General features: G+C 42.9%; 1 long non-coding RNA gene across 1 annotated transcript; it reads right to left on the bottom strand.

Annotated features, from left to right (window-relative positions):
• Window positions 1-2,754: 2,754 nt before the first annotated feature.
• LOC138680732 (uncharacterized) lies at window positions 2,755-17,472 on the bottom strand. Its single transcript, XR_011321753.1, has 3 exons — window positions 17,038-17,472; window positions 16,740-16,848; window positions 2,755-3,252 (listed from the first exon to the last, which is right to left on the bottom strand). It is a non-coding gene; the product is annotated as an uncharacterized lncRNA (long non-coding RNA).
• Between the last annotated feature and the right edge of the window lie 7,511 nt (window positions 17,473-24,983).

Raw genomic sequence — 24,983 nt, 5'->3', positions numbered from 1 at the left:
ACATGCTGTCTCTAGCAGCCCACCGTTCTTGAATTTAACCTTCTCACAGTACATCCCTATCTCCTGTCACTACTATGAAGTGCTCCCCTTTTTACTAACACTAGTCCCTACCCACTGCGCTAGGTTCTGTCCGTTAACTATATCCTACCCTATGGACTAAACCTACTTTCCTATTGTCTTGTATTCTTTACCTTTGCTAAGCCAGTTAACTATATGAACAGTACTTGTACTATCCCAAGTCTAACCTTGTGCTTTCCCTGCACTACTCACATTGTACATTAACACTTTACATTCTTATACGCTGTACATTACCATCATATAATATAAAAGACACACATCACTATTCACATTACATGTAAAGCCTCATGATACTGTACACATAGCACGGTTGTTGTCTTCAGGAGAAGGAACGCAGCAGAACAGCCCATCACTCTTACGCAGCTACCAGAAACCAACATGATGGGTCTGCCGAGTTTGCTTAGCGTAAGTACAGATTTCCACAGCACAGTGTTCTGAGCTGCAGGAATACCGTCATCTACCTGCACTGCATATCACATCCAGACATTCCAGGCCCTTGACACAGAGAGACCAGCCCAGAGTTAAATGTCCTCCTGCCCCAGTCGTCCCCTGCCATCTAGTGTGGTAGATTCTCTCAGCCGTTGGTCTGGATGAGTAGCATGAACATTAGAAGCATTAGTGCAGCAGAGTGGGAGTTTTCAAAGGATACGTGAATCAGGGAGGACTGGTGCAGCAGACAAACAAGCAAAGTAGCTAACACAGATGAAGCAAAGCCATAGGAAACATATCTTCCATCAGGGATGAACTTAGTCAAATAATAAAGTCTGGTATCTGTGGGCAAGGTAAATCATGAAACACAGGATTAATCAAGAAGTAAATTCAGTTTGGGATCTACTAACAATGCAATAGTTAATAGCAGCAACGAAACAGATAAATTTAGTCTTGTATCTTCCAGCAAGACTATGGTTAATCACAGGGGTGCAATTGCAATCCCACAATCACAGGAGTGTAGCCAAACTGGAGACTTGGTTGAAGGGATATGCTACCTTGCTTTCAGAGACAAAGCGTGAACAGAAACCAGAACAACTGTGATAAGTTAGTAACTTGCTTAAAGGTTGGTATCTACAATACCAAGTAAACTGGACTGAGCTTGCAAATAAATCTGGCTGTAACAAAGAAGTCAGAAGAAGCTGAGGATATGACAGACACTTGGCTAGAGCTAAGCCAATGGAAGAAGCAGAAAATATAAGGCAACTGAGACAATGCTACTTAAGACCTAAGCAACTGGCTTCTACCAAACCTAGTCATAAAAGGCCAGAGGAGTTCTCGGGGTTACCTAAGAAACACAGCACGGACTACTACAAAGGAAGTCGGCTAGAGGAGAAGGGAGCTAGGAGCGGCGCTTGTTCTGGGATAGGTGAGTAACATAGCTATTATCTGTATGACTAAGGGCGGTTGATAGCACCAGAAACGTGTCAGAGATGCACACTTGAACCAACAGAACAGTTTTTAATGAATCTGAAATAAAGGTTATTGGTTTTATAAGTGGATATTCCTGCTGCTTTTACAAAGAATTTTCATTTCTTCCTGCTGGGCAGAAGTTTTTTGCGGGTCCTACATGTGACATGAAACTACCATATTTTTCGGACTATAAGACGCACCGGACCATAAGGCGCACCCCAAATTTGGGGTGAAAATTGCAGAAAAAAAGATTTTTTATAAGATGGGGGTCTGTCTTATTGTCCGAATTTACAGTATCTTACCTGAGGGCTGGCAGTGGCAGAGCAGGGTCACAGAAGGCAAGGTGTCGGCAGAGGTGGGGTGATGCTGGGATGAGGAGGTGCTGGGATCAGGAGGTGCTGGGATCAGGAGGTGCAGTGAGAGGTATGGCATGAGAGGGGTCCCAGGCTTACCGTGCAGGCAATGCAGGCTTACCGTGGCGGCAGAGGTGCGGTGGCAGAGGTGCGGTGGCAGAGGTGCAGCGGCAGAGGTGCAGCGGCAGAGGAGGCGCAGTAAGCGGGGTCCCTTTCCCCGGTATGGTGATGCAGCAGCCCGGTAAGCAGCAGAGCCGGGTGAATCCTGTTGTTATCGGTGGGGGTGGCCATCTTCCTGAGGCCGCGCGTGTGCAGATGAAGCGCTCTGCTTCCCGGGGCTTCAGGAAAATGGCTGCGGGAGGCCGCGCGTGCGCAGATGGAGATCGCGGTGGCCATTTTCCTGAAGCCCCGGGAAGCAGAGCGCTCCATCTGCGCACGCGCGGCCTCAGGAAAATGGCCGCCACCACCGATAACAACAGGATTCACCCGGCTCTGCTGCTTACCGGGCTGCTGCATCACCTCACCAGAGAAAGGGACCCCGCTTACTGCGCCTCCTCTGCCGCCACACCTCTGCCGCCGCACCTCTGTCGCCACGGTAAGCCTGCATTGCGACTATTAGACGCACCCTCCATTTTCCCCCCTTTTTTGGGGGAGAAAAAGTGCGTCTTGTAGTCCGAAAAATACGGTACATTAAATCTGATGGTGGGGAGTTCGGCCTTTCAGCCAGTTTATGCTCGAGATATGTTACAAAGGGTTAGTGACATCCAGTATGGCCTGCATCTCTACCCTCTTACATTACCATTTAAAACCTTGTTTTCTACTATACTTTCTACTTTTTTTTATAAGAAAAAATAACAACGCTAAAACAATGCAATGCATGACCTAGTAAAAATATAAAATATTTTTTATTACTTAAGTCAGTTTTTTTACTTCATATGTCATTAATACTTTCTAAATTACTCTGTATTTCTGTAATATAGAAACAACAGGGTTAACAACTTACTATTAAACTCATATTATTTGTGGCCTATCATAAGCAGTTTGGATATACGTCAAAATATAAATAAATAGGCTCTATTCATAAAAAATAGGGTAGTTATTTGATTTTTGGTATCTTATTTGCTCGTAAAGATAGTCACAGTGTGATTTGTCTACAAATTCTTCACTGAAAAGATTATGAGCAGGAATAAAAAAGTTGCACAGAGTGTACCTACTAAGACAGTCCAGGAAAAAATCAACATATTTATTAAAATGTAATTCCAAATCCTTAAATTTCCAGTCTTCATCTTTTGGATGTTTCGCACAGAAATGCAGTAGTGCAGTCTTGGCATGGTATGAGCAGAACGGATTCATTTTTCTTTGCTCTCCACTTGTTTTCAGGAGTTCCAGTAGGTACTTTAACAATTTGAGACACTGCCTTCTGTGAATAAACAAAATTTAACCATTATTAAATAATTCTACATCCAACTTTAGATATAATAGAAATTTAAATGCCATATCTTTACATTGTGTTATGAGAATAGAGCTCTTCTACCAAATTCCAAAGACACCAAACATTGCCCTATGCAGTCAAAAGTATTGTCCTAAAGGTGATATTTAAATTTAATTTATCAGAACTACAGGGACTCTACAATATGAACAGTTAAACATGGAAAAAACACCAACTTAAATGAGGTTTACTAGAGCAGGGAATTACAATGCTGGGGGTATACATTTTGCTGATAGTTGTGGTTGTGCAATAATCTATACATTTTTAGGGTGCTCTTATGTCTTTTCAGAGTGATCCTATAAAGAGAGTAATTCTGAAAGTGTATATGTTGGGTGCTATGCAAACTCTAGCACCACCTATTTGGTGAATATTATTTGTGTCATTCAGGTTCCTGACATAACTAGTGTTTAACAGATGAATAAAACTTGGCACTCAATTTGAGAAGAAAAGCTTCTTAGTTTATTGATGCATCCAGACAAACAAAAGTGCTAAACGTTTTCGGTCCACACCGGACCTTCGTCAGAGCGTTTCTTTGACATTGACTGGATGAGGAAGCCAAAAAGCCTGGATGAGCATTAGCAAGAACAGAAAATCCAAGAGCTGCAGTATGCTGGAGGATCACAATGGAGAGTGCCGCGTCATGAAAAGGCACAGAGCCTGAGGGGAGTAGCGGCGCTGGATCATAAGCGCTCAGTGGAGCAGGGCAGAGAGGAGCAACGCTGATAGTTGTGGTTGTGCAATAATCTATACATTTTTAGGGTGCTCTTATGTCTTTTCAGAGTGATCCTATAAAGAGAGTAATTCTGAAAGTGTATATGTTGGGTGCTATGCAAATTCTAGCACCACCTATTTGGTGAATATTATTTGTGTCATTCAGGTTCCTGACATAACTAGTGTTTAAGTCTTGTAAGGCGGCTGCCGGTCACATAGTGGATAGGAGATATGTTTACCAGAGGTGACTGTCCTCTGTGATGTATAACCTGGAGTAATGCTCCAGTACACATTGTAATAAGAAGGGTTAATTGGCCATGATAGTACCAGGCCTTACTGTGAGCAGCTGAAGAGTTAAGGCGGGACAGCTGCTCACCATATCTACACCCCTGGGTGTGGTTTATATTGTAAAATGGGACCTGGTTATCTCACACATAATCTGTGTATGGGGGTGTGTTGACCTCCTGGATTGTGTCGCTTTGCTAAAGGATTAAGAAGCTGGATTCTAACCCAAGCTGGAAAACCCCCACTATTGTATGGAGTTTTGATTTATGTTTCACTTTGTGACGGACAAGGGCTGTATTTAAGTTTTCCTGTCATGTGGTTTATGAGGACTGAAATAAACCAGCCAGAAACCATAAACAATAGAAACGATTCCTGTGATATCTCACATCGCTCCCAAGTTAGTAGCATTGTTACAGTCTATTCCATATGTATAGGTTTAACCCCTTTCTGCCATTAGACGTACTATTGCGTCCATGTGGGGTGGGCTTTACTTCCCAAGGACGCAATAGTACGTCATATGCGATCGGCAGCGCTCACGGGGGGAGCGCCGCCGATCGCGGCCGGGTGTCAGCTGCCTATCGCAGCTGACATCCGGCACTATGTGCCAGGAGCGGTCACGGACCACCCCCGGCACATTAACCCCCGGCACACCGCGATCAAAGATGATCGCGATGTGCCGGCGGTGCAGGGAAGCACCGCGCAGGGAGGGGGCTCCCTGCGGGCTTCCCTGAGCCCCCCGCAGCAACACGATGTGATCGCGTTGCTGCGAGGGTCTCACCTCCCTCCCTGCTCCCTCCAGCCCCGGATCCAAGATGGCCGCGGATCCGGGTCCTGCAGGGAGGGAGGTGGCTTCACAGAGCCTGCTCAGAGCAGGCACTGTGAAGCAGCCTGCACTCCTATCAGATCGGTGATCTGACAGAGTGCTGTGCAAACTGTCAGATCACCGATCTGTGATGTCCCCCCCTGGGACAAAGTAAAAAAGTTAAAAAAAAAATTTTTCAAATGTGTAAAAAAAAATTAAAAAAAATATTCCAAAATAATGAAAAAAAAAAAAAAATATTATTCCCATAAATACATTTCTTTATCTAAATAAAAAAAACAAAACAATAAAAGTACACATATTTAGTATCGCCGCGTCCATAACGGCCCGACCTATAAAACTGGCCCACTTGTTAACCCCTTCAGTAAACACCGTAAGAAAAAAGAAAAAAAAACTAGGCAAAAAACAACGCTTTATTATCATACCGCCGAACAAAAAGTGGAATAACACGCGATCAAAAAGATGGATATAAATAACCATGGTACCGCTGAAAGCGTCATCTTGTCCCGCAAAAAACGAGCTGCCATACAGCATCATCAGCAAAAACATAAAAAAGTTATAGTCCTGAGAATAAAGCGATGCAAAAATAATTATTTTTTCCGTAAAATAGTTTTTATCGTATAAAAGCGCCAAAACATAAAAAAATGATATAAATGAGGTGTCGCTGTAATCGTACTGACCCGAAGAATAAAACTGCTTTATCAATTTTACCAAACGCGGAACGGTATAAACGCCTCCCCCAAAAGAAATTCATGAATAGCTGTTTTTTGGTCATTCTTCCTCACAAAAATCGGAATAAAAAGCGATCAAAAAATGTCACGTGCCTGAAAATGTTACCAATAAAATCGTCAACTCGTCCCGCAAAAAACAAGACCTCACATGACTCTGTGGACCAAAATATGGAAAAATTATAGCTCTCAAAATGTGGTAACGCAAAAAATATTTTTTGCAATAAAAAGCGTCTTTCAGTGTGTGACGGATGCCAATCATAAAAATCCGCTAAAAAACCCGCTATAAAAGTAAATCAAACCCCCCTTCATCACCCCCTTAGTTAGGGAAAAACTAAAAAAATGTATTTATATCCATTTTCCCGTTAGGGCTAGGGTTAGGGCTAGGGTTAGGGTTAGGGCTAGGGTTAGGGTTGGGGCTAGGGCTAGGGTTAGGGCTAGGGTTAGGGCTAGAGTTAGGGTTGGGGCTACAGTTAGGGTTGGGGCTACAGTTAGGGTTGGGGCTAAATTTAGGGTTAGGGTTTAGATTACATTTACAGTTGGGAATAGGGTTGGGATTAGGGGTGTGTCAGGGTTAGGGGTGTGGTTAGGGTTACCGTTGGAATTAGGGTTAGGGGTGTGTTTGGATTAGGGCTTCAGTTATAATTGGAGGGTTTCCACTGTTTAGGCACATCAGGGGCTCTCCAAACACGACATGGCGTCCGATCTCAATTCCAGCCAATTCTGCGTTGAAAAAGTAAAACAGTGCTCCTTCCCTTCTGAGCTCTCCCGTGTGCCCAAACAGGGGTTTGCCCCAACATATGGGGTATCAGCGTACTCAGAACAAATAGGACAACAACTTTTGGGGTCCAATTTCTCCTGTTACCCTTGGGAAAAAACAAACTAGGGGCTAAAAAATAATTTTTGTGGGAAAAAAAAAAGATTTTTTATTTTCACGGCTCTGCGTTATAAACTGTAGTGAAACACTTGGGGGTTCAAAGTTCTCCCAAAACATCTAGATGAGTTCCCTGGGGGGTCTAGTTTCCAATATGGGGTCACTTGTGGGGGGTTTCTACTGTTTAGGTACAATAGGGGCTCTGCAAACGCAATGTGACGCCTGCAGACTATTCTATCTAAGTCTGCATTCCAAATGGCACTCCTTCCCTTCCGAGCCCTCCCATGCGCCCAAACGGTGGTTCCCTCCACATATGGGGTATCAGCGTACTCAGGACAAATTGGACAACAACTTTTGGGGTCGAATTTCTCCTCTTACCCTCGGGAAAATACAAAACTGGGGGCTAAAAAATAATTTTTGTGGGAAAAAATGTTTGTTTTATTTTTACGGCTCTGCATTATAAACTTCTGTGAAGCCCTTGGTGGGTCAAAGCGCTCACCACACATCTAAATAAGTTCCTTAGGGGGTCTACTTTCCAAAATGGTGTCACTTGTGGGGGGTTTCAATGTTTAGGCACATCAGTGGCTCTCCAAACGCAACATGGCATCCCATCTCAATTCCTGTCAATTTTGCATTGAAAAGTCAAACGGCGCTCCTTCCCTTCCGAGCTCTCCCATGCGCCCAAACAGTGGTTTACCCCCACATATGGGGTATCAGCGTACTCAGAACAAATTGTACAACAACTTTTGGGGTCCAATTTCTTCTCTTACCCTTGGGAAAATAAAAAATTGGGGGCGAAAAGATAATTTTTGTGAAAAAATATGATTTTTTATTTTTACGGTTCTGCATTATAAAGTTCTGTGAAGCACTTGGTGGGTCAAAGTGCTCACCACACCTCTAGATAAGTTCCTTAGGGGGTCTATTTTCCAAAATGGTGTCACTTGTGGGGGGTTTCAATGTTTAGGCACATCAGGGGCTCTCCAAACGCAACATGGTGTCCCATCTCGATTCCAGTCAATTTTGCATTGAAAAGTCAAATGGCACTCCTTCGCTTCCGAGCTCTGTCATGCGCCCAAACAGTGGTTTACCCCCACATATGGGGTATCGGTGTACTCAGGACAAATTGTACAACAACTTTTGCGGTCCATTTTCTCCTGTTACCCTTGGTAAAATAAAACAAATTGGAGCTGAATTAAATTTTTTGTGAAAAAAAGTTAAATGTTCATTTTTATTTAAACATTCCAAAAATTCCTGTGAAGCACCAGAAGGGTTAATAAACTTCTTGAATATGGTTTTGAGCACCATGAGGGGTGCAGTTTTTAGAATGGTGTCACACTTGGGTATTTTCTATGATATAGACCCCTCAAAATGACTTCAAATGAGATGTGGTCCCTAAAAAAAAATGGTGTTGTAAAAATGAGAAATTGCTGGTCAACTTTTAACCCTTATAACTCCCTAACAAAAAAAAATTTTGGTTCCAAAATTGTGCTGATGTAAAGTAAACATGTGGGAAATGTTACTTATTAAGTATTTTGTGGGACATATATCTGTGATTTAATTGCATAAAAATTCAAAGTTGGAAAATTGCGAAATTTTCATAATTTTCGCCAAATTTCCGTTTTTTTCACACATAAACGCAAGTACTATCAAAGAATTTTTACCATTGTCATGAAGTACAATATGTCACGAGAAAACAATGTCAGAATCACTGGAATCCGTTGAAGCGTTCCAGAGTTATAACCTCATAAAGGGACAGTGGTCAGAATTGTAAAAATTGGCCCGGTCATTAACGTGCAAACCACCCTTGGGGGTAAAGGGGTTAAAAGGTTTAAATGCCCTTGTTACTTTCTTTTGCTAAGCTTTTTATTTATAATTCATGGCATAGTAAAAGATTAAAATTCAAAGCTATCAAATAAAAAATCTTTTCAAAATATCAAGAAAACAATTGAGTCAAAGAGGATCTGTCATTTGCTCAACTTGAGTTAAATACCTAGTAAAAAATATCCCTGAGCACCCCTGATTCTGCATTGCTCTATATTGCAGAGCTATTTACATTTCTGAAGTGAACAATGCAAAATCTGTTTTGCAGACTAACTGAATAGTCTTTCAAGTGGATGGGGGGGGGGGGTGCAGATTGCTAGATAAGCTATTGAGTTGTTATTGACAGTGTCTGGGAGAAAGGGGTGAAAGCTCATGCCCCCCAGAGAAGACTGAGGAAATGCCCAGTTGCACTACAAATAGAGATATCTGTAACACATCTGCCGAAATCACTAGATGGATTCCCATCCCCCACCATACAGGTACACCGACTGACTCACCACTCCAGGCAGTGCGGTGAGTTCTGTCCTCTGCTTGCAGTTTGCAGTAAGCCCCATGTCCTCTGTTTGCTGTTTGCATACTTCCTTGCTGCATGCTTAGGGCATGCATCTGCCCTTCCTGATTCTTAAAGAGACAGTGTGCACATTGTTAATGTGTCCCCAGACAATTGCTAAGAGGCACTTGATTCTTAAGGCATCTCCACCAGTGGGAAGATGCCTGAGCAAATTCTCTTTCAGTCTGTGTGCAACTACTGAGTTGCCCGGTCCTGTCTCAGATCTTGCCTGTTTCCATTCTTGCCACCCTGTGGGCTGTGTACCCAGGCCTGTTCCCTGATTCTGTCCTTGTCTGTATTGGGACCTATCCCTGTACGTGTTTGTATCCAAGTCTGGATCTTTCCCTACCCTGCTGTGTCTGTCCCTGTTCCTACTCTGTAAACCTGCAGTATCTGAACCAGCACCTATCTCTATTCTGTTGTCTCTGTAAAACGTTAGTGATCTTTGTGTACACTTGCTACTTCATTGTAAGTACCTTGTGTGAATCTGGTCCTGTCTGTCCTGCTTGTACCACTCCTTGTATCGGTCTAGTGTGTACTCTATCCTGTCTGTCCAAAGTGTATTTGTCCTTGTTATTGTCCTATGGCTGATCGCGTCTGCGGCTTCCTGCCTGACCACGTCTGCGGCTTCCTGCCTGACCACGTCTGTGGCTTCCTGCCTGACTGCGTATGTGGCTTCCTTGATGACCGCATCTGCAATTTCCTGTATGACTGCACCTGCGGTTTCCTATGGTTGACCGCGTCTGTGGTTTCCTATATTTGACCACACCTGTTCCACACCTGAGGCTTTGCACCTATTCCACACCTGAGGCTCTGCACCTGTTCTGCACCATCAGCTCTGCACCTGAACGTTTTTTAATAAAATGTTGCTTTAGACCCAATTTGTTTTATTTTCACAAGGGTAAAATGATAAAATGAAAGCTAAAACTTGTGTTATTTCTTCTGAGTACAACTGTACACTACATTTGGTTAAAAATGGAAAGCCTACAGCCTGCAATAACCATTCTGCGGCCTTGCCACCACCCAAGCTGCCATGTCACCAACTGCCAGAGCTGCCGCATCACCAACTGCCAGAGCTGCCGCATCACCAACTGCCAGAGCTGCCGCATCACCAACCACCAGAGCTGCCGCATCACCAACCGCCAGAGCTGCCGCGTCACCAACCGCCAGAGCTGCCGCCTCACCACCACCAGAGCTGCCGCTCCTCCGACCTTCTCTCTCCTCCCCATTATCCCTTAGAATGTAATTCCGCAAGGACAGGGTCCTCTCCCCTCTGCACCAGTCTGTCATTGTAAATTTGTGTACTGTAAATGATATCTATAACCCTGTACGTAACCCCCTTTCTCATGTACAGCACCATGGAATTAATGGTGCTATATAAATAAATAATAATAACTACTACTATTTCACATTGACTTGATTTAAGTGAGTGCAACCATTTTTGTATTTTGATATTTAAAACCCCTTCAAGTCGCGGCCCTTTTTCATTTTTGCGTTTTCGTTTTTCGCTCCCCTCCTTCCCTGAGCCATAACTTTTTTATTTTTCCGTCAATATGGTCATGTGAGGGCTTATTTTTTGCGGGTCGAGTTGTACTTTTGAAAGACACCATTGGTTTTACCATGTCTTTTACTAGAAAATGGGAAAAAAATTCCAAGTGCGGTGAAATTGCAAAAAAAGTGCAATCCCACACTTGTTTTTTGTTTGGCTTTTTTGCTAGGTTCACTAAATGCTAAAACTAACCTGCCATTATGATTATCTAGGTCATTACGAGTTTATAGACACCTAACATGACTAGGTTATTTTTTATCTAAGTGGTGAAAAAAAATTCCAAACTTTGCTAAAAAAAAAAAAAAAAGTGCCATTTTCCGATACCCGTAGCGTCTCCATTTTTCGTGATCTGGGGTCGGGTGAGGGCTTATTTTTTGCGTGCCGAGCTGATGTTTTTAATGATACCATATTTGCGCAGATACGTTCTTTTGCTCGCCCGTTATTGCATTTTAATGCAATGTCGCGGCGACCAAAAAACGTAATTCTTGCGTTTCGGATTTTTTTCTCGCTACGCCGTTTAGCGATCAGGTTAATGCTTTTTTTTAATTGATAGATCGGGCGATTCTGAACACGGCGATACCAAATACGTGTAGGTTTTTTTTTTTTTTAATTGTTTTATTTAGGATGGGGCGAAAGGGGGGTGATTTAAACTTTTATATTTTTTTATATTTTTTTCATATTTTTAAAAACATTTTTTTTTACTTGTGCCATGCTTCAATAGCCTCCATGGGAGGCTAGAAGCTGGCATAGCCTGATCGGCTCTGCTACATAGCAGCGATCATCAGATCGCTGCTAAGTAGCAGAAATGCAGGTGTGCTGTGAGCGCCGACCACAGGGGGGCGCTCACAGCAGACCTGCATCAGTAACCATAGAGGTCTCAAGGACCTCTATGGTTACCTTCCTGATGCATCGCCGACCCCCGATCATGTGACGGGGGTCGGCGATGACGTCATATCCGGCCGCCCGGCCGGATGCGGTAGTTAAATGCCGCTGTCTGTGTTTGACAGCGGCATTTAACAGGTTAATAGCGGCGGGTGAATAGCGATTTCACCCGCCGCTATTGCGCGCACATGTCAGCTGTACAAAACAGCTGACATGTCGCGACTTTGATGTGGGCTCACCGCCGGAGCCCACATCAAAGGGGGAGACACGATATGAGCAGTACATGTACTGCTCATGTCATGAAGGGGTTAAGATGCTAAAGACAGTCGCTCTGCATCTTGTTGCAGAATGTCTCTGTGTTTGGCATTGCAGACGACTTGACTTCTTAATCCTCTTTTTTGGCTTTGCTACTGAGTTTAGTGATAGGACTCACAAGCGTGAAGACCCTTGACGTTGGGTTGCGAGCTTGCATATCTTGCCCAAAATATCGACCAATACCTCACATATTTATATCTAATTTGTGCAATTTATTTTTCAGAGTGCAGCCAGCCCAGCACGTTGGGTCTTGTATACAGGAGTGCTCAAATGGGGTGCACTGAAAGAATACTGGCCAGCCTGCCTAATCGAATAGTAGGGGTGTGACTAATAGGCTGAGAGCCAGACACTATGCATTACCTGCATGTGAATAGTGCCCTATACAGGCCTCTATTGTGCAAATGTATACTAAGCAGTCACCCCCTCCATGAATTGGTAGGTTGTGAGTGGCTGTCTATTTAAGATTTTGCACCTGTATTGTCAACATCTTTGCTATATGGGCTGGCTGCATCCTGTAGTGCATTTGTGCAAAGACCTGGGCAGGTAAGCGGTGCTGCCCCTTTTTTTCGGCTGTATTTTTTTGGGGAGGATTTTTAGTCCTCTTTTGTGGCTTTGCTACTGAGCTTAAACCATCACACTACCAGGAGACAGCACTGAATACAGTGCACCCAGGCGCCACAAACTACATTTTCTTTTACTTTTCTTCCTGCCATAGCGAGGTGGTAACATCTTCACACCAAATGGTGCATGGCCTATGGCAGAACAGTGCATCACTGGCATTACACATGTTGCTGCAGGAGCTTGACTAACATATAAGCAGAGCTCCTGGCCATGATCATTCGGGCATAGCTCTTGTGCTCACATCATCAACATGAAGTAACTGTATGTCACGATGTGGGAACTCCTTACTGATTCATGATGTACATTTAGTTTTACGTCAGATGTCAGGAAGGGGTTCATGATATGCAAATGATGAAAAAATGGAAACAAAATGTTCAAAACATCTTAATTTATTCAATATTAAGTATGAGAACTGCATGTAGAAATACATGTACAGTACTTATGTGCCTTGACTGCTATGAGTAAGGTTATTAATATCTGAGAAATGTTCTGCCACACTAAATGTACATGGGCATGTACAGTAAATACTAAATATCCAAAGCTGTCAGCTCCCTTTGCAATTTCCAACCAATGACACAGACATGCTCGATGGGGAGAGGGCTAGAGATGCTGTAGGCCATGGTACCACATTTCGGCCACAAAGGCTGCTTTGGAGAAACAACCATACTTCTGATTCTACAATTAAATCAACACAATGCGGAGCTGTTAGCGTACATGGATTGAAGAAAAGATGAGCCAGGCTACCGTATGTTATGCCATCCTTCACTTTCCTCACGAAAACAGGAGTGGTGTGATGTTACTTCAAGAAAGCCTTTTCAGTGACCTCGCACCATTACTCTGAGATGCTATAATGATGGAGAGCAAGAGAAATAGAAACTGGAATTAAGATATATCCTCTTCAGTGATGAGTCCCACTTTTATCTTAGATGGAATGATAGCCGAATATTGGTCTGGAGGCCATGTGGGCCACAACATGAAAAGGCCTACATCATGAGGACACTTCACACCAGTTCTAATTCCCAGGAGTATTGTGTGGTTGGCATACTATGCCTAGAAGATTTTTAGTGTATTTTTTTATAGCAGTCAGTGTAGAGAATGATCCAAGGACTGAAAATTAATACATAATCATTTTATGGCTTTATTTTTAATGCCTAACCCTTTCAGGAGACCATTTTAAGAGGTCTTTACTATATGTTTAGATCTCGCTGAAAGAAACAAAACAATGAAAATGTGGAGTCCCTGTGGGTGGAGATAAGGGGAGGAGGGAAAAATAATAAATTACTGACAGGGGTTTGTTATAAGTCTCCAAAAATAATGGAAGCAATGGAGAATGTCCTCGTAAAGAAAATAGATGAAGCTGCCACTCAAGGAGAAGTCATTATTATGGGGGACTTCAACTACCCTGAAATGGATTGGGGAACAGAAACCTGCAGTTCCAGCAAAGATAATCATTTTTTGACAACTATGAGAGACAATTACCTTTCACAACTGGTTCAGGACCCAACAAGAAGGGGGGCACTGCTAGACCTAATATTAACCAACAGGCCAGACCGCATGGCAAATATAAGGGTTGGGGGTCACTTGGGGAATAGTGATCACAAAATAATAAGTTTTCATGTATCCTTCAATAAGATGTGTAGTAGAGGGGTTACAAGGACACTAAACTTCAGGAGGGCAAATTTCTAATGGATGAGAGATGATCTTGGTGCAATTAACTTGGACGATATCCTGAGACATAAAAATACACAGAGAAAATGGGAGACATGTATTAGCATCCTGGATAGGACCTGTGCACAGTATATACCATATGGGAATCAACATACTAGAAATAGGAGGAAACCAATAGGGCTAAATAGAGCTGTAAGGGGCGCAATAAGTGTGAAAAAGAAAGCATTTAGAGAATTAAAGGAAGTAGGTAGTGATGAGGCATTAAATAAACACAGAAAATTAAATAAATTCTGTAAAAAGCAAATCAACGCAGCAAAAATTGAGACAGAGACTCAGTGCCAGAGAGAGTAAAAATAATCCCAAAATTCAACTACGTAAATAGTAAGAAACTAAAAAATTATAGTGTTGGCCCCCTTAAAAATAGTCTGGGTGAAATGGTGGATAAGGATGAGGAAAAAGAAAAATATGCTAAATGACTTTTTTTCATCAGTATTTACACAAGAGAATCCCATGGCAGACAATATGATCAGTGATAACAAAAATTCCCCATTAAATGTCACCTGCTTAACCAAGCAGGAAGTACGTCGGCATCTAAAAATCACTAAAATTGACAAATCTCCGGGCCCGCATGGGATACACCCCCGAGTACTGCAGGAATTAAGTACAGTCATTGATAGACCATTATTTTTAATCTTTAAAGAGTCCATAATAACAGGGTCTGTACCACAGGACTGGCGTATAGCAAATTTGGTGCCAATATTCAAAAAGGGGACAAAAACTGAACTCGGAAATTATAGGCCAGTAAGCTTAACCTCTACTGTGGGTAAAATCCTGGAGGGCATTCTAAGGGATGCTATACTGGAGTATCTGAGGAGGAATAACCTCATGACCCAGTATCAGCACGGGTTTACTAGGGACCGTTCCTGTCAGACAAATCAGATCAATTTCTATGAAGAGGTAAGTTCCGGATTGGACCAAGGGAACCCAGTGGATGTAGTGTATATGGACTTTTCAAAAGCTTTTGATACGGTGCCACACATAAGGTTGATACATAATATGAGAATAATGGGGATAGGGGAAAATGTGTAAGTGGGTTAAGAGCTGGCTCAGGGATAGGAAACAAAGGGTGGTTATTAATGGAGCACACTCGCACTGGGTCGCGGTTAGCAGTGGGGGTACCACAGGGGTCAGTATTGGGCCCTCTTCTTTTTATCATATTTCTTAATTACCTTGTAGGGGGCATACAGAGCAGAATTTCAATATTTGCAGATGACACTAAACTCTGCAGAGTAATCAATACAGAGGAGGACAATTTTATATTACAGGATGATTTATGTAAACTAGAAGCTTGGGCTGATAAATGGCAAATGAGCTTTAATGGGGATAAATGTAAGGTTATGCACTTGGGTAGAAGTAATAAGATGTATAACTATGTGCTTAATTCTAAAACTTTGGGCAAAACCATCAATGAAAAAGACCTGGGTGTATGGGTGGATGACAAACTCACATTTAGTGGCCAGTGTCAGGCAGCTGCTACAAAGGCAAATAAAATAATGGGATGCATTAAAAGCGGCATAGATGCTCATGAGGAGAACATAATTTTACCTCTATACAAGTCACTAGTTCGACCACACTTAGAATACTGTGTACAGTCCTGGTCTCCGGTGTATAGGAAAGACATAGCTGAACTAGAGCGGGTGCCTTTAAGAGCGACCAAGGTTATTAGAGGACTGGGGGGTCTGCAATACCAAGATAGGTTATTACACTTGGGGCTATTTAGTTTGGAAAAACGAAGGCTAAGGGGTGACCTTATTTTATTGCATAAATATATGAGGGGACAGTACAAAGACTTTTCTGATGATCTTTTTAATTATAGACCTGAGACAGGGACAAGGGGGCATCCTCTACGTCTGGAGGAAAGAAGGTTTAAGCATAATAACAGACGCGGGTTCTTTACTGTAAGAGCAGTGAGACTATGGAACTCTCTGCCATATGATGTTGTAATGAGTGATTCATTACTTAAATTTAAGAGGGGACTGGATACCTTTCTGGAAAAGTATAATGTTATAGGTTATATATTAGATTCCTTGATAGGGCGTTGATCCAGGGAACTAGTCTGATTGCTATATGTGGAGTCAGGAAGGAATTTTTTTTCCCCAATGTGGAGCTTACTCTTTGCCACATGGGTTTTTTTTTGCCTTCCTCTGGATCAACATGTTAGGGCATGTTAGGTTAGGCTATAGGTTGAACTAGATGGACTTAAAGTCTTCCTTCAACCTTAATAACTATGTTACTATGTAATTCTTAAAAAAGGTAGGCTATAAAGTTCCTTTACAGCCCCATTTTTACTTGCACTCTTTTCTGAGTAGAAGAGTCATAAAATTTGATGTCCTACTGTACACCTGTATGCTTCCAACTTCATACTAAACTGACAATAACACGCTCCATAAAATTCTGTATTATCAAGGTATAGCTGTGAAAAATGGTAGGATGCAGAGTGCCTTAGGACATCACATAATGTGTATATGGCAAAGTATGGCCTCTGTGGAGTTCATTTGCTTCTGGACTTAGGAAGAGTAATTTTTGTCTCTTACCTGCAGCACATCTTTTTTTCACTTGCTTTCTTTCCACAACAGTTTGTTTCATTTCCATGCTTGGTTATTATTTTCTTCTCAATGTTTGAAAATGATATTCGCCATATATCTGTCAAAATAAAAGCTTCCTGCTACTTCACTGTCGTATAAATAACCACTATTTTATTAATAGGCTGATAACAATATGCCCCAGTAATAGGACCCCAACTCTAATCTGGGAGGAAATCTGATGTAAACACAGCTTGTATCAATATATTGTAGTAATATAATACATTTAGAAAGAAAAAAAAATTGTTACCTGCATTCTTTGTTTTGTTTCCCATCGCTGCTTGTTTGGGCACCATGTAGAAGTGACTTTTTCTATATTCCTGTTTTACCTTCATGCCAAGCCAATCATCAATGTTCATTCCAAAATTAGCTTCTTCAGGCCATTCATTGATTATTTTAAGAGCAATGACCAGATCCACTGAAATGTCTTGAGGTTTATTTTTAATTATAAGAGTTTCTGCAGGGCTCCGAGAATTTTTTGCATGTAGATATACCTCTTCCATTCCTATGAGAAATATATACAGAGTTGAGGCCTGATATGGGGCTCAATAGGAGCAAGAGTTGTGATGTATCATTTAAGAGTTATTGCACAAAGCGGCTGGTGACATGGCTGAATCGAAGCCAGTGGTCAGCGTTAGAATGTGTGCCCTCATCCCTGAAAATGTTCAGAGAGCATGTGATTCCTGTTTCCCACTAGTAGGGGCCAGACAAATGTAGAGCGTGAGCCTGGCAGATTGAAGGAGAGCTATGTTAGGGATTATATATACTGTATATATACACATGCACGCACACACTAATGAATACAGCTAGCATCTTTTTTAGACCTGTCACTCCTCATATGCCAGGCCTATCTTCAGTGCTTCCTGCCTCTGTTCCCAGAACAGTCATGGAGGCGTTCAGGACTATTAACTGCAGACATCACAGACAGAGCTGAAGGCTGTTTCCTGTCCTGTTTGCACATGGCTGTGCTGTGAAACTAGCCCCTCCAACCCTCTCCGCTTTTGACCCCAAACTGTCAGGAAGGAGAGGGCGGCCTTTCGGAACTACGGGCAGTGCACAGTATAAACTATAAGTAATGCTGTGTATCCTCTGTTGGCCCCCTTTGTGGATAGGGGCATTGGCCAAGTGACCAGTTTTCTCCTCTAATACTGACCCTGCATATCAAAGAGCATTAGAAAAGCATGAAAAGGGAAATGACTGGTCACATACATATGCAAATTGCCTCTTCTGAGAAAAAGAGGACTTAAACTCTATAGCGCCACCTGTTGGAAGTAGCGATCCTACAAGTTACTCTCCATAAGGAGAAACGATACCCCTTACACCCCAGTCCAGAGCCTCTCACCTAGCCAAATTAGTTCTCATGCTTCGCACTGACGAGGGCCAACAGCCCGAAACACCGTGTCTGCGAATTGAGATACTGATTTGGCTTTTATCCTAAGGGTACCGTCACACTATAACATTTCGATCGCTACGACGGTACGATTCGTGACGTTCCAGCGATATCGTTACGAGAATCGTACGTCGTAGCAGATCGTATGGAACTTTCTTTCATCGCTGGATCTCCCGCTGTCATCGCTAGATCGGTGTGTGTGACACCGATCTAGCGATCCAGCGATGCGATCCAGCGATGCGTTCGCTTGTAACCAGGGTAAACATCGGGTAATTAAGCGCAGGACCGCGCTTAGTTACCCGATGTTTACCCTGGTTACAAGCGTTAAACTAAAAAAAAACAAACAGCACATACTTACATTCTGGTGTCCGTCAGGTCCCTTGCCGTCTCTGCTTCCCGCACTGTGACTGCCGGCCGTAAAGTGAAAGCAGAGCACAGCGGCTGTGCTTTCACTTTCACTTTACGGCCAGCAGTCACTGAGTGCGGGAAGCAGACGGCAAGGGATGTGACGGACACCAGATGTAAGTATGTGCTGTTTGTTTTTTTTTAGTTTAACGCTTGTAACCAGGGTAAACATCGGGTAACTAAGCGCGGTCCTGCGCTTAGTTACCCGATGTTTACCCTGGTTACCCAGGGACCTCGGCATCGTTGGTCGCTGGAGAGCTGTCTGTGTGACAGCTCCCCAGCGACCACACTACGATTTACCTACGATCACGGCCAGGTCATATCGCTGGTCGTGATCGTAGGTAAATCGTATAGTGTGACGGCACCCTCAGTCATATTGCACGACTAGTTTAAAGAGTTGATCGTCACTTGTAGGATCGCTACTTCCAACAGGTGGCGCTATAGAGTTTAAGTCCTCTTTTTCTCAGAAGAGGCAATTTGCATATTATATCTCCCAGAGGAGCATTGCATGGCAAATAAGCCTCCTCACCTTGACAAGCCAGAGATGGTATGTCAATCTCCATAAGGAGAAACGATACCCTTTAGACCCTGGTAACATACAAGCTGTGAAGGTGCAGGCTAGCCGAACAAAAATAAGAGGAAATACCACAATACTATGATAAACCGCAAGCAGTCTTCTAATACAGGTTCAAAGGGACTTATTGAATTTTTTTTCTATGCATGCTCAGAAATGGGGCACAGCATCTGGCAGCTCTGGTTCTAATAACCCCATGGGCTTTACCAAGGAAGAGGAGGAAGGTGAGCCAGGCTTGTAGAGTAATTCAAGTGAGTCTCGCTTATTGATTTATCCTCAACTCTCATCCCAGCCTTACCGTTCACCAACATGTTTAATATCTTTGATCCAAGAGTCAGGTGAGTTGAAGGATATACAAGTACGTGTGGCTAAAATAGGGAATGCCTACGCTTGCTCCCACTGCAAGCCCAAACAAGTGACTGAAGTTTACGGTTCGCTCCCACTTGCGTATAAAAAATCAATCCCATTCTTATCCATGACAGTGGTATGATTTTTTTTCACTTGTTTTTTACTCAGCAGCTATTAATCTTTTACAAGACCATTTACACTTTTCTATGTTACGGAATTGTAATGTATCCATATAATCGGATGTAGTTTTTTCTGTCACTGTCAAATTTTGAAGTGAATTTGCAGCACGCCGCATACAGCTGAGAAAAAATATGCAGATCTGCACGGCTTCATTGAATAACATTGGTCTAATTTATACGCAAGTGTGAGTGAACCCTAACAGTGGAGCACAAACTGATGGAGCTACAAGTGATACTACTGTGAGGCTTCCCTCTTCAGGTGAAGCAGCTTTAATAACAGAATTGATATTAGCTTGATTAAAAGTGTTCGGAAGAAATGGTCAGCATTTTCCCCATGCCAAAAAATGATGGATATATTTATACAAAAGGCATTCATACATATGTATAGTGTAATATATGGTGACCGGAGAATATATACGGTACTTGCCTGGTTTGCCAATTACTTGCTTAATAAGATGCCTGAATTCCTTCACAATTTCACTTCCTGAAATGTTGCCTTCCAGATTTAGATATTTAAGCATGGTTGATGGTTTTCGATCTTTAAAACTCAATGTATAGTAGGGACCTTTCTTGTCAAGGTTTGTCATTATAATTGATTTGCTAGATCTTTGAGATATTTCTAACATGATGTCAAATTCATTTGGCTTTATTATCTGTGAATGTGATAATGATTGATTAGACATCCTATGAATGGTCAAAGGAAAAGGCAAAATCTGAAATAGGCAAGCACATATATTAAAGCTGTCTGGTCTTGTCTTCTCTTCAATGTGGTGTTTACTCCTCATGTACAATATATGAAAAAGAAATCCAAAAAAAAAATTGATATGTCCAAGTTTCCCTTCATTTATTTGCTTCTATAGTACAGTAGAATGAATGCAAATCACTGGTTACTTTTTTTTTTTTTTTTTTATTAAACTATCACCCTTTCTTACCTATCCAAACTAGGCCTCACATGTATTTATCCTTAATAAATACATGTGAAGGGCAGCACACTGGCTCAGTGGTTAACTCTGCAGCTCTGGGGTCCTGGGTTCAAATTCAACAAAGGACAACATCTGCAAGGAGTTTGTATGTTCTCCCCGTGTTTGCGTGGGTTTCCTCCGGGTTCTCCGGTTTCCTCCCACATTCCAAAGACCATACAGATAGGGAATCTGGATTGTGAGCCCCAATGGGAACCGTGCTGATAATGTCTATAAAGCGTTGTGGATTTAATGGCATTATATAACTGAGTTAAAAAAAAACACAAAAAATAAATAATATATGTACAAATTTCTGTAGAAATCTATATTGCCTGGCTAAGCGTGTCTGCTTTCAGTATGAAATCTACAATCACTGGAACCGAAATTAAGTGCTATACGAGGAAAATACTGTTAAGTAAGGAACGCATTTGGCATGCCCCATTTTCAGTTTCCCCAGTGTGCACAAGATATTGATGACAAAGACATCTTCTTAACTATATTTGTAGAAAAAGACAATGACCACACATAAAAATAAAATTAAATTGATCTGATGACACTAGGCAAAAATTTACAAAACTGAACATAAAGGTTCTTAGTTTAACATTCTAATCAGACTCTATGAAGCCCACTATCACATCACAGTAAGCCAGTGGGTTCCTAATTCTTAACTTGAAATGTGCGACACCATGTACCGGAACGCCAGCGCACCAGCATGGGGAGTGACCCACTAAGAGGTTCACCATCACATGGCAGTGGTCTTCATACAGTGTGATCTAAATGTTCAGTTTTGTGAACTTTCCCTGGTGGAACTTTCCCTGTGCGGTCCATGTCTTTCTCTACAGGTATGGTATATTATATGGTCTGTCCCCTCTTTTTTCCTTTTACTTTGACCAGCACTTCTCTCATTTGGCCCTGATGTTTTTAATTAGCAGGAGACTACAAGAGGGGTTTCTCCTATTTTGGCTCTCAGTTCACAGTGTGGGACCTGTGAAAGGTGAGTTTTTCACTTTCTTTCACTTGGTATTGGTGCTGTGATGCTCTGCCTGTGGGGTGGTATGGCCTGAATTCATGAGGGCTCAGCATTGCAGCATGGGTACTGTGAGACACCAGGTCACCCGTCCTGCTGGTGCACTATTATAGCAGAATGTGGTTGATTGCGCCACATTTTAAGGCTAGAAAAAAGTTAGGGGCCCACTGAAAGGTCTGTCATGCCTAGCAGAATTAGACCAATGCATGATTTTTGGATGTGCGATCCGTGTCTTTCTTTACAGCTATGATATAAAGACAGTTATTCTTTACTAATGACCTAACTGCTCCATTGTCATTAAGCACAATGGTTATGCACCTTCCAGAGCTCAAGGGAAAAAGGCTTTAACTCCAAACTTTTGCTAGCATACTAAGCCAGAGTCAGTGGCACAGGCCCACATTTCCACCTGTTGCAAGCACTAGAGCACTAAAGTCTCTCTCTTCTTAGGCTACGCCCCTCGATGAGCTTTCTGACGTTGGATATTTTTGCTGAGTCAAAAACGCAGCGTCTTACTGTTCCAGCTAAGTTGATGGAATGTATAGAAATCTCATGCCCATTGTGTTTTTTTTTTACCTCCGTGTAAACTGTCCTGCGGTGCGTGTTTCTAATCCATAGCATTTCAATTTCTCTTACTGATGTGTTGAGTTTTGTGTACGGATTTACCCCATAGACTTGATCAAATCCACAGGTACGAAGCGCCCATGCTCTTTTAGTGCATTTCCGCAGCATGTAATCTGCACCTTATTATAGCAATAAAGGTTTGTCAAAGCCAATTACCAGGTAGTATCATAAAGAAACCAGCTTTATTTAAATTGTGACACACCAAAAATAGACAAAATCGCTGAGTCTAAAGACGTTAAAAAAAATGCATGCAATGAAAAAGCACAACTAATCTAATTTAATTAATAGCTGCAGAAATGGTGCAGAAATTCTACAGTGTCAAAAACTCACGAAAAGCTCATTGTGGGAATGTAGACTAAGTGTAGCGAATTAGTGTCACAGGCGCAAGCTTCGGTAAAGGAGCAGTCCGCAATGTACTGACTGGCACTCATGACCCGAGCATGATAGCTTTATATGTGTCTATGTAGCTGTCACACTCGGGTCAGTAGAGCTTTGGACAATCCGAGCATTGCAGTAGGATCTCCAATTTATACAGCTGTCTGACTGTGCCCTGACAGTGTTATACCGACTTACATGCTCAAGGTCACTGCCACTGCACAGCACACTGCACCAACAAAAAACTGACACCATGATCTTACATAAAATTAGCAGGACCCATTACAGGCAACGGAGCGTAATATATATTTCCCCACCTTATGGCAACTCTGTTCTAAATAATTTTCCAATGGCCAGAGTCGACACCAGGGCATAAATGCCATTACTGGTGAATGGGGCCCAGTGAGCAGAAGGGAGCCCAGACAGGTGAGACACTCTTGGGGCATGTTTCGCCCAGTACAGCCCCCCCCCCCCTTTCCATCTGTTCACTGGTGGGTGTCCCCTATCTCCTGTTCAGGGCAGCATGGCTGATTTACATACTGACATATGTGACCTGGTTCAGATCTCCAGCAGCTACTCTTCCTAGCATGCTGTCAATGAAATCGAGCAAGGGGACTGTAGAAACCAATGAGAGCAGAAAGGAGGGGCTAGGGCTGTGAGGAAAACAAGATGGAGGTTTCCGGCACTGAGCTCCTCCACCCTCTACTGTGACGTCTCCAGCAGTTAGTATAGAAAAATAGGAGACAAAAAAAGCGCAAATAGGGTCTTATCCCCAGGATTGTTTCTAATCAATTGTGAGAGAACTGCTCACCTGGTGGTACACAGTATAGGTGTGTAGTTTGTCAGCTGCTGCAGATCCACAGGTCGGCGCTGCGACCTCTCAGAACCGTTATAATAGATGAAATGTGGATTACATCCGCGCTTCTGCGACAAATAATAGATCCAGATATACTTGTAAGATGTTCGGGTGGTTTATTCAACGCGTTTCGAAACTCATGGCTTCTTCTTCAGGAAGTTTCCACACAAAGATAACTTTGAAGCCATGAGCTTCGAAACGCGCAGCAGTGCAGATGTAATCCACATTTCATCTATTATAACGTCTCCAGCAGTTGAGACAGGAGAGTGAGGGAGGATCAGTGTCAAGAGAATGCCAGGCTGAGAGTGAATGAGGATGAGTGCTGGAGGATGCGGGGCTGAGAGCAGCACATTGTTAGAATCTGTTTTGTTTTTGACCATCCGCCATCTTGTTGTGGTTTTCTGGCTGCTGGTCTTTTTCCCCTGGTGCTAGGTTGTCTTAGGTCAGGTGATTTTATCACCCTTTATTACCCAGCACCTGCCTCCCATTCCTTGCTGGACATCAGTGTTAATCCGCTAGAGTTCTGGCTAGGTGCTTTGATAGCTTTCTGTGTTTGATATTGTGCAGTTCTGGGATCTCTGGTTCTGCTATCTTTAGTTTCAGTTTTCAGTTGGTTTCTGCAGCCGTCTCTGTGTTTTCTATTGGAAGGTGACCTGTTTTAATACCCAGACCTTAGATCTTTCAGGGACCTCCTTCCCCCTATCTATAGGTCTTCGCTGAGATTAACCTAGGATCCTCGATGGGTCTATTCGCAAGGAATGGGTTAAGGGAAGTTAGGGGGCATTCTGTCGGAGGACAGAGAAGCAGAAGAGCAGTTGGACCAGAGAAAACCAAGGGAGCAGAGAGTGCCTGTCAGGAGACTGGAGCAGTCTGAGCACAGGAACATGTTTGGAGCCATGCAGCCGGAGGTGCTGCAGCTCAAGCATTGAAAGGACTAAGAAAGACAAACAGATTGTGGAAGAGATTGCAGGAGGGAGAAAGCACCAGTGGAACAGAGCCGAGAAGGGCCTATCTCCCTGGCTAGTGCAGATTCCGGTAGCCGGAAGACCGTGGCCATGCTGAACTATATAGTGGCATAGCAGAAACTGGCAGGACAGCTGGATTGTAGATCACCTGTCCGCATTGATACCCAGGAGACACAGTGATATCTAGTGATATCTATAGGGCCCGGGTCATGATAGAGACCCTGTAGAATGGCCCAGTTCACCTGTCATACGGGTTGTGTCCTGACCTTTATGGGGGACAGAGAGGAACTGTGAGGACTAGGGTTGAGCGAAACGGGTCGAACATTTTCAAAAGTCGCCGACTTTTGGCTAAGTCGGGGTTTCATGAAACCCGATCCGACCCCTGTGCGGGGTCGGCCATGCGGTACGCGACTTTCGCGCCAAAGTCGCGTTTCAATGACGCGAAAAGCGCCATTTCTCAGCCAATGAAGGTAAACGCAGAGTGTGGGCAGCGTGAT

Source organism: Ranitomeya imitator, chromosome 5 (assembly GCF_032444005.1).
Source record: "Ranitomeya imitator isolate aRanImi1 chromosome 5, aRanImi1.pri, whole genome shotgun sequence".
In the NCBI taxonomy this organism is placed as follows: Eukaryota; Metazoa; Chordata; class Amphibia; order Anura; family Dendrobatidae; genus Ranitomeya; species Ranitomeya imitator.
Note: the sequence above shows the minus strand (reverse complement) of the source record. Positions and strands in the feature narration are given on the sequence as shown.